Below are 10,844 nucleotides of genomic sequence, written 5' to 3'. Positions count from 1 at the left end.
CAAGTAATAAAAAATATAAAAACATAATGAACCAAGCTCTTCTACCTGTCTAATTTCTTGAGTAGTTTTCTACTGTAGCACTTAAATCAATACATCCTACACTACCTTTATCTCTGTGTCATCTTCAGACTCAAATTCAGACTCAAATTCACTTGCTGAATGTGTCTACGAGGATGACCTACCAAGGGTTCTGGATTTGTTTATCTGGACCAAGTCTCATCCTAGCAGCCTTTCTTGATGAGACCTCCCCATGTTATTCAGAGTATTCCTTCTCTCCCCTAATATCCTGCGGCCTGTACTTAATCTTTCTATGTAACACAATATATCATAGTCATCTGCTTTGCAACCATCACCTATAAGAAACTGTGAAATCAGTAGGGGCAGAGCCCCCAGTTCAGCAGGCTGTTGGTATCTGTTGAATAAATGTACAAATGAATGAATGAGTTGACTCTTGTTCGCAGGCCAGTTCTTAAGGTGCTCGAGATGAGCCTCAATTATCAGACAGTATCTCCTGTAAGATACTAAAATGACCTTCTCCTAAAAAATGTCTGGCTGTCTTGAAGAACCAAACAACTGAAAGGGAAACTGGAGAAAATGAGGAAAGGAAAGTGCTTCCTTTTCTTCACTATTGCGTCAATAATGAATCAAGAAGTGGTTTTGTAATTGAGACCGACAGCACGCAGCTTGTCTTCTCAGGGTGTTTACAAGAGACGAAATGCAAATCGAAAAATAAATTTTACTGCCCAAAGAATCTGAGAAGCAGAAATGAATTTTGCAACATATTCTTTATTGGGTACTCTGGAGGCTATATGAATTTTCCACGGAGTTTAGTTGATTCTTTTTTTTTTTTTTGAGTTTTCAGAGTTTAGTTATTTTTGCATGACATATTTACAAAATATATAATCAGAAATGGTTGAAGAGAGCCAGGCAGAGTGTCAGACACCTGTAATCTCCCCACTGGAGAGGCTGAGGCAGGAGGATCACAAGTTTGAGGCAGGCCAGTCTGGGTTACATAGTAAGACCCTGTAACAAGAGGAAAAATGGTAGAAAATACTGAAATATTTTAAATGAATAGCAATTTAGATAGTCAACAGCAACCTGTGCCATAAATAACCACCAAACATTACTTTCATTGGTCTGCAATAGATACCCACATATTTTTTTTTTTCTGCAAAGGGTCAGATGTAAAACATTTTAAGTTGTGTTAGTCAGATGTTCTCTGTCCCAGCTACTCAACACTGTCAAATTGTAAAAGGGCAGCTGAAGATAACAGGTTTGAAAGTGAATGTTATTATGTTCTAGCAAGACTGTATGATGCCTCTCCCTTGAAGAGTCCACACCACACTGGGTCTGACTTTCTTCTGAGTGTTCCATTTCTCCTAATCCTCATGCTTAAGCCTATATTAAATATCTTTAATAAAATATTCAATATCAAAGCTGAAGAGATCACTTAGCAGTTAAAAGCACTGGCTGCTCTTCCAAAGAGCCAGATTCAGACCTCAGCACCACACAGCAACTAACAACCACCAGTAACTCGAGTTCCAAGGGATCCAACACCATCTTCTGGCCTCTGCAGACACTGCACAACATACACACATTTACACACACGCAGGCAATACTCTCACATAAAAATAAATTTAAAAAAAATTTAAACAAAATAAAAATTAAAAAATAAAATAAAAATTTATTTACAAAATAGTTTTTATGCTGAATTTAGACTTCAAGTCAGAGTTTTCTGAGTCTTACTCTAAAGAAGAAATTCAACATGGTGGCACATACCTTTAATTCCTGTGCTCCAGAGGCAGAAGCAGATGGATCTCTGTGAGATTGAGGCTAGCCTGATCTACATAGTGAGTTCCAGGCCAGCTAGGACTACAGGGAGACCCTGTCTCAAAAAGACCAAAAAATAAAAGGGTTTCAATTATTTAATTCATTTCCAAATTATTCTATGTTAAGTTCTAGTTGAACTAAGCTAAACTTGACCAGGCTAACAACAATGGAGAAAAATTTAGCAATTAATTAAAACTTCATCTTTTGTGGGAAATATGTTTGACTAAATAATTTCCATTAAACTCAAAAGAATTTAATCAGCTTCAAAATGAGTTCTTATGTTAATTCTAACTAATCAAATATGGCCATACTCATTTGCCAGAAACTAGGGGGAAAGGCTTGTCTGCAGGCTTAAACACTTGAGTCTTCTAAGTAAACACCTGACTCATCAATATCCTCTGCCCATCTCTTTCCCTGGTGGTCATTGTTTCATGGTAAACGTGTTCCCATAGAAAGCACAGAAGTTCATTCACTGCATTATAAGTAAGATTGCCTTGATTGGATTTTCTAAATGTCTAAAGCTTAAATAGAGAAGAAGATCCAGGAGATATTTTCAGCAATTATTCTAGTCTCTCTGAACTCTTCTGCCCTGCATTGTGAGGGCATATGCTGTGGAAACCAGACAGATGGAGAGACCATCTACTGACCTTCTAAGAAGTACATTATAACTGGGCATAAATCAGGAACAGTAAATTGGTGAAGCGTCTGTCTGTTACAGAATTTCCATTCTCTAACCATGAAGCCCTCCAAGTCTGTGTGTGTGATGCATGCATGTGTGTACAGGTGTGTGCAACCAATGTTGGGTGTCTTTGTCACTATCCACCTTATTTTCTGAGATTTGTTCTCTCACTGAACTTGGAGCTCACCAATTGGTTAGACCAGCTGGCCAGCAAATCCCCAAGATCCATCTGTCTCTACCCCTCAGTTCTGAGGTTACAGGTATACACCATGACCCTTGGCTTTTTACATGTGTGCTAGGGATTCAAACTCAGGTCCTTATACTTATGAAACAAGTGAAACAAGTGAAACAAGCACTTTAACCACTGAGCAACCTCCACAGGCCCAAAGCCCTTCAACTCTTAAATAAGTTTTTCCTTTCTTTCTTTTTTAAGACAGGGCCTCACTGTAGCTCCGTCTGGCTTAAAGGTCACAGAAATCTACCTGCCTCTGCCTCCCAAGCATTGCAACTAAAGGCTTGTGCCACAACACTCAGATGGAAGTTTCTATTTTTAACAAATTTGAGAGGATATGTCACACTACATCACCACTAAAAATATTAAAAACATCAGGATACTATGCTAAGAGAGAAAGCCAATCAGTAGTCAAACCCAGCTAAAAAGCCCACTAAACATAACAATGACCAGTGCAGTGAATTATCTTGATTGGTGCAGTAGTGGCACTTTCATCTCAGGAATAATTGACAGCTACCTAATTGAACTTAAGGCCCACTTAATGGGAGGGAGCTCATGTGTGGTACGGTAAACATAGCCAAACACACATGACCCGAGTGGTCATAGATTCTAAAGAAAAACTTACATTTGTCACATCCCTAGACGAATGTAATTTTACTATATGTATGGATCCTTATATTTACAGACACATATGCCTCTCACAACTTATCAAAGAAGCTTCTTTTTGCAACAGATGGAGAACATTACAGAGTTCCACAACTGGTCAAACACAGAGAATATGCGTCTGTGAGGTGCCCAGTTCCAAGTGACACAGCTACAATGCATCCTCTACACCTAAGGCTCAGGGAACACAGCAGACAGATCAGGGGACAGAGAGAGTATTAATGCATCTCTCAACTCTCACCAGTGAAGTTTCCTCATGCATCAGAGGGTGATTAACACAAAAAGCCACAATAAGCCAAAATGTAGAGAGTAAGAGGCTGCAGAGTGCATGTTCCTTGGACAGGACTCCTATATTAAGCCTCTGCCACCCAGGGCTCAGGGACCATTGCAGAAGAGGGGGCAGAAAGATTGTAATTGCCAGAGGTGGTTGACCACAAGGAAACAGTTTTCCAGGTTTCTGGGAACTTCCTCATATGAACTTACAAAAATGGTGACAGCATGCATAAGACCCATGCAAACTCAAAACAGCAAAAACCCAGCCTAGAACTAGGTAAATGGACAAGAAGCCCCAACCTTAGATGAGGAGCTATTAGCAACTGATCACTACTGGGTGAGGGAGAGTTGGACTTCTTTAGGGGAGTGATGTTAGGTAGGTTGACCAGACTCCAGTGGATGGTCTCACACTGAGGGACATTTAGGGACACAAACTTGATGTGATCAATAGGCCTTAACATACATGACAGAATGCATGAAATCTGTCAGGGGACTATAAGGAGGATGCAGATAGGGGAGGGGTTCTAAATATGATCAAGATATATTGCATGAAACACACAAAAATTCAATTAAAGTTTTTAAATACATTTTTAATTTATTTCTATTTTATGTGTATAAGTGTTTTGCTACATGTATAAGTACACCCTTGTCCTGCAATGCCCATAGATGCCAGAAAAGGGCATTGGATCCCCTGGAACTGAAGTCACAGGTGGTTGTTAGCAGCCATGTCAGTGCTGGGAACTGAACCCAAGTCCTCTGAGAGAGCAGCCAGTGTTCTTAACCACTGAACCATCTTTCCAGCCCCTAAAAATTTTGGGGGGGTGGGGGCTGGAGAGATGGCTCAGCAGATAAGAACACTGGTTGCTCTTGCAGAAGACCCAGGTTCTAATCCCAGCACCCACAGGGCAGCTAACAACTGTCTGTAACTCCAGTCCTGGGGGATCCGACAGCCTATTCTGTCCTCCGTCGGCATTTCACAACACTGGTGCACTTACCTACATGCAGGAAATACATTCATACACATAAAATAAAAATAATAAATAAAATAAACTTTTTTTTGTCTTTTTGAGATAGGGTCTCCCTGTGGTCCCAGCTGGCTTGGAATTTGCTAGGCAGACCAGGCTGGCCTTGAATTCACAGAGATCCACCTGCCTCTGCCTCCTGAGTGCTAGGATTAAGGGTGTGTGCCACCAGGACCAGTGCTAAAAATATTTTTATACACAGGTAAATTTCCTCCAACTCATGCTTCTAAAGTAAAAAGAAATTTTTAGAAACAGAACTAAGGTGTTACATTGATTATTTGTGTATTTATTTTCACACATGACTATTTCAATTTCCTAACAGTTTGTCTTAACATTGCCCGCCATGTCTGCATTTTCATTTACAGTTAGTTGGTGTGTGTGTGTGTGTGTGTGTGTGTGTGTGTGTGTGTGTGTGTGTATACACCTGCACATGTGCAGGAATAGAGGACACCTGCCAGAGTTGGTTCTCAGATAAGATCTGGCACAGTCAAGGAGAGGTACGGCTGTGGATAAAGTTGATTCTCTCCTTCCACCATGTGGCTCCCAGGGATCAAACTCAGGTAGTTAGGATTGGCAGGAAGATCTGTTACCCACTGAGCCATCATCCCTGCATTCACTTTTCATTTAACGATTAAGAACAATGCACTGAATTTTTCAAATCTGAACAAGGGATGTTAAAGTAGAATACACTTCTGCCCCAAGACAATGGATGCCAATGACAGACACATTCCCAAGTCAGGCACAAGACTTCCATGTGACTTGGAAAGATTTCAACAGCTCTTAAGCCCTCCCCTATGTGGAGGACATAAAAGGATCAACATGAAAATACAGACAATTTTAGGAGAATGGTTCCAATGAGCTGGGAGTGGCACATATTCCACTCCCAACTCAGAGTTACTCCCTGCTTCAAGCCTAGGGAAGGTACTTCACTCCAACAATCCAGGGAGCTGTGTCCCTGGGAGCATCCTCAAACTGTCAGTGAGTAGGCTCTTGGAACATTTGAAAAACTAAAGAGAGAATACTGGCACTGACCGACTGTGAGGAACAGCAGAGCTAAGAGTATATGCTGTGTTGGGATTGGTCTGCACCAATTGGTCTGCAAAGACGGTGTGATAATTTGAATGAGGTGTTCCCTATGGGCTCAAGTATTTGAACACCTGGTCAGTTGGTGGTGCTGTTTGCAGAGGTTCAGGAGGGGACCTTGCTAGAGGACCCACGTCAGTTGGAACAGGCATTGAGAGTTCAGAGTCAAGGCACATCTCCAGTGTTTGTCTCGCTCCGGTGCCTCCTTGAAGATGTGATTGTTCAGCCTTTTGCTCCAGCTGCCTCCTGCCATGCTTCCTCTACCTGATGGACTCTTATCCTCTGCACATGGAAGCCAAATAAACTCTTCCCTCTCTAAATGGTCTCGGTCATGGTGTTGGTTTTTTTTTAATATTTTATTTATTATTTTTATTTTTTATGTGTGTGTTATGCCTGCATGTAGTGCCCATGGAGGACAGAATAGGCTGTCGGATCCCTTGGAACTGGCGTTACAGATAGTTGTTAGCTGCCATGTGGGTGCTGGGATTCAAACCCAGGTCTTCTGCAAGAACAGTCAGTGTTCTTAACTGCTGAGCCATCTCTTCAGCCCTGGTCGCCGTGTTTTATCATAGCAACTAATGTGGAAGGCATGAGCATTGCCCTCAGCTACATTTAGAAACAATGAGTCATCACAAGACTGTTTTCTCTCCAGATCAAAACAGCGTCAGGCGGGAAGGGACCAAGAGGCAAAGAAGAGGCAAAGTAGGTGCCTACTCTGGATGTGCAGGAACTGAAAGTGTAGATAAGAGCTGCCAGTCAGTGGGAATAGTCAAAAGCATCCAAGACTCTTCAAACAAAACATCTCCCAGAAAACAATGGCAAGAGTGTGCCAAGGAATCCACAAATGAGTTCCAAGAAGGAAAGGTCCTGGTGGTCCTGGCTCAGGCCTGCAAGCCCATGTTCAGAAGCCACCACACCTGGACAAGTAAGAATTTTTTTAACCCTTTTTTTCTCTTTCCTTTATCCAGTTCAACCTGGACAAATCATAGGTGGTGAGATACTGAACATCCTCACAGTTCAGCATGCAGACTTCCATTTTTCTCTTCAACGACCCTGCCCACAAGCCTTCCACTCCAGCATGGCCTGCTCCTGACTCTCCAGGCTCAGAGCCTCATGGCACCACCATCTCCTTTGCTCTCCATTGGAGGCCTAAGGTCACTTCCAGTCCATCTACTTACAACATGGGTTTGTAGAGCTGCCAAGAGCCTTAAACTTTCCCTGGTTCAAGTCCTTTATTTTATGGCAGAGAAAACTGAAATCCAGAGTTGAACTGACTTGCTATAGTTCCCCAGCTGAGTCACTAGGACCCAGGTCTGTAATTTCCAATCCAGTGCTCTGCATTTGCAACATGAGGCCTAGGACCTGGGGTTTCTTGTGACTTCTAATTCAGGGCCTTCTGCATTTGCTACATGAGGTCTACCCCTTATTGAAAGCTCCTGGAAGGTAAGGGCTGTGTCTTCCCACCTTCACATGTTCACTGACTGGTGCTCCTTTGGGCCCTGCACACAAGAGAAAAGTTCCATGTTTTCAGCATTATTTAGATCCTTACTAGTCTGGCTGTTTAGACTTATTATCTACATAACATTAGGTAATCTTTTCTTCCATTACTTTTTACCATGAAATTGGCAAGGATCTTAATTTTTTTTTACAACCAAGAGGAATGGCAAGAGCTTGTAATACTTAGAGATACTGAGTTCATTATTGTAGAACTATAGTAATTCAATTGTGAACCTAAAAATTTTATAGCCACTTTTGAAAGAGATGTATCTTTGCTCTGGAAATGGTTATTGAGTATGTTAAAGCTGTAATGAAATGCTTCTTCTAAAAATAAATAAAATAAATAAAATTAAAATTTTTTAAATTTTAAAAATCTTATTTTTTTTAAATCACATCATCCTGTAAAAATGTCACTATATGTATATTGACTCATTTTAGAGGAATGGCAGAGTTAATAAATAAGATTTTCCAAGTGACTGAAGATGTTTGTTAACGTTTACATTGCCCTGTCCTGTCCTGTTTAGAGCCCAAACATCTGTGAGCTAAACTGCAGTTATAACTTGTTTCTCCAGGGGTTTTGACAAAATTCAACAGCTACAGTGAGCTTAACAATAGAGATGCCCAGTTACCACCCCAGAGTCACTGAATCAGAATCACCAAGGCTGGAGTGCAAACACATTCATTCATCTACTCCTTCAACAGTATGTGTAAGGGCCAGGCACTGTGGTGGATGTGGGATATGCCTTCCCTGCAAGGAGGTGCTTGGCTAGCAGAGAGTAAGATGTTTATAAATATACTCATGTATGATTACACAAACTATGGAAAAGGTTATGGCTTAGATTTATAGAGAATTAATAAACCCAGAGATAAGGTGGGAAAAGTAGAATCTGATCAGGTAAGGCCTTTTGTAGGCAAATGGTAAAACATGAATTTTATTCTGAGAACAATGACGTGTTTACACAGTTTTAAGCTGAGGAAAACATGATCCAACTACTGTTTACATTACATTTACTGCTGTATAGAGAATGGGTTTCAAAGAGGAAAAAAGCAAATTTAGAGAGGATGATTACGACATACTGAAAATACCTCGGCAAATATGACAACAGCTTAGACAAAGGAGGAAGGTGGGAATAAAGAAAAAGAGGTGGATCTGAAACACACGGAGTGTGAAGGCCATGGAAGCTGGTGCAGGCTGGATACGAGCAGCAAGTGAGCAGAAGCTGTCCAGGAGAATTCCAGCATTACTGCTGGCACAGCCGGCTGGAAGGTGGAATAATTCTGGAAGGTGGGAAATGCTGGAGCAGGCCAAGCGCGGTCGAGGAAGATCATATGGATGATATATGTCCAGAACTCAGAGGCCTGGGTTCTCTCAGGCAAATGTGAGCGCCATTGGCATTAGATGGGAATGGAGACCATGTCTGCGGGTAGACTCAGCAAGAACAGAAAATGAAAGAACCGTAAAAGCAAACCTTGAAACACTCCAATAGCACATGAGAAAAACAGAACTCAAAAGCCAAAACTGGAGCAACTGGGGAAATGACAGCAGAGATTAGTCAGCTGTTCTTCTGTTTGGAAAACTGACCAGAAAGGGGAGGTGAGGTTACTGGAGGTTTATGTTTTGAATGTAGTCTCTCCTCTTAATATGAAAGAGTGCAGTCAGCTTATTAGGTTTTGTAGAAAGGTCCAGGTGAGAAAGGGATCCACACTGATAATCCAGAAAAAATCAGAGGTTAGGGATGTTGTGAGTTTTGTGAGAGGGAAGAAAAATAAAGAACAGAAAATTGTGTGAAGAGAAGAAAGGGGAAGCCAAGCACAGGTAAAGACTGGATGCTTCTTGGACTTAGCCATCAAGAATGGTGACTCGAGCCATATGTGGTAGGCACACCTTTAATCCCAGCACTTGGGAGGGCAGCGGCAAGTGGATCTCTCTGAGATTGAGGCCAGCCTGGTCTTTGTAGCAAGCTCCAGGCCAGCTGGGGCTACAGGGAGACCCTGTGTTAACAAAAAGAAAAAACAATGGTGACTTTAGCAGGGAGTGGTGAGCACACCTTTAATCCCAGCACTCAGGGGCTCTCACTCTTTCACTTCATTCCTAGCCTGGTCTACACAGGGGGTTCCATGCCAGCCATGGCTAGACAGTGAACCCTGCCTCTAAAAACCAAAAATGAAAAAAAACCCACAACAAACATCACCCATGTAACTCTCTCTGTTCTACTGAAAAGTGCAAGGATTTAAGTTTTTTGTTTTGTTTTTCATTATTAGAGTGTGTGTGTGTGTGTGTGAGAGAGAGAGAGAGAGAGAGAGAGAGAGAGAGAGAGAGAGATGTGTGTGATATATATATTGATAGAATGTGTGAATTTCAGAAGAGCCACAAGCCTCATTAGGGAAATCCATAAACCCCTTAAAGTATCTAACTGTCCCTAAATTGGCAGCCTGGCTTTGTTAAAGCCTGGCCATCAACTGGTCACTCCTGGAACTGAGAGCGACTGTTCGTGGAGTCCACCTGTCTCCTTCAGTGCTATAGATAACTCACCCGCCTTTCTGAAAAAAGAGACCCTCAAGGACACCAAACCTGGGCACTAATTCAACTCCCCACAAGATGCAGCTGTGTCTCATAACTTTCATATAACCCCCCTCACCAGGTTTCTTTGTCTAGTTGTAGATGCTTGGTTCCCATGGACAGCCTCTACCTCTCACTGTCTCTTCTTTGAATAAAAGAAGATCGATTCCTTGCCTGTTGCAGGTCTGGCTCTGGTTTCTTGTCTCCTACTCCTCTATCTTTCCTTTTAATCTCCAAAAATCTAATATATATGATGTGTGTGTGGTGTGTGTGCAACATGTATGTGATATGTATGTGGTGTGTGTGATGTGTATGATGTGTGTGATGTGTGTGAAGTGGGGATTATTATGTGTAGGTCTGTGTGATGTGTGTGCATGTGTGATATCTGTGTGCATATATGTGATGTGAGTGTGATATGTGTTGCCCTCAGTGAGTGTGATATGTGTTGCCCTCAGTGAGTGTGTATGTGTGTGTCTCTGTGTCTGTGTGTGTGTGTGTGTGTGTGTGTGTGTGTATGTGTGTGTGTGGTGTCAGGTTTTTGTCTCAAACTTTGAGACAAAGTTACCTGCCCAGCCATCTCACTGATCCTGCTTTAAGGTTTTTAGAGACATACAATAAGCTACTGTTTAGACTCCTATCTCAAGCAGCAGCTTCCTTTGGAGCAGGATAGCCCCTGAAGCAGTGTCTGTCCACCTCTCGATTTTTCCTCCTCTTCTCACTTCACCCAAGGACTCAGTACTTCAGTGTTCCCCTTTGGTACCGAATCCTGTCATCTCAGGTCAGAGTCCAACAAGGTGTAATTTTCCAAAATTCCCTCTATGCTACTGAAAGTTAACCATCATGTAAAATGATACACAGATATTCCACTAGCATCAAATTACTGCTTCTGACGCTGTACTACATTAATGTAAGATACAATCATTGGGCACTAAGTAATCAGTACACAAGCCTCTTCTGTACTAACTTGAAACTTTCTGTAAACCACTTCAGAAAAAGTTATATTAA

The 10,844-nt window shown here is 41.7% G+C and overlaps 1 protein-coding gene across 1 annotated transcript in view; it reads right to left on the bottom strand.

Annotated features, from left to right (window-relative positions):
- The window catches only part of LOC103740061 (CD109 antigen-like), a gene marked incomplete at its 3' end in the record, with an annotated part of 109,300 nt that overhangs the window by 34,783 nt on the left and 63,673 nt on the right, over positions 1-10,844 (bottom strand).

This window comes from Nannospalax galili, unplaced genomic scaffold (assembly GCF_000622305.1).
Source record: "Nannospalax galili isolate Female #2095 unplaced genomic scaffold, S.galili_v1.0 scaffold961, whole genome shotgun sequence".
NCBI classification, from domain to species: domain Eukaryota; kingdom Metazoa; phylum Chordata; class Mammalia; order Rodentia; family Spalacidae; genus Nannospalax; species Nannospalax galili.
This window is presented reverse-complemented; position numbering and strand designations above follow the sequence as displayed.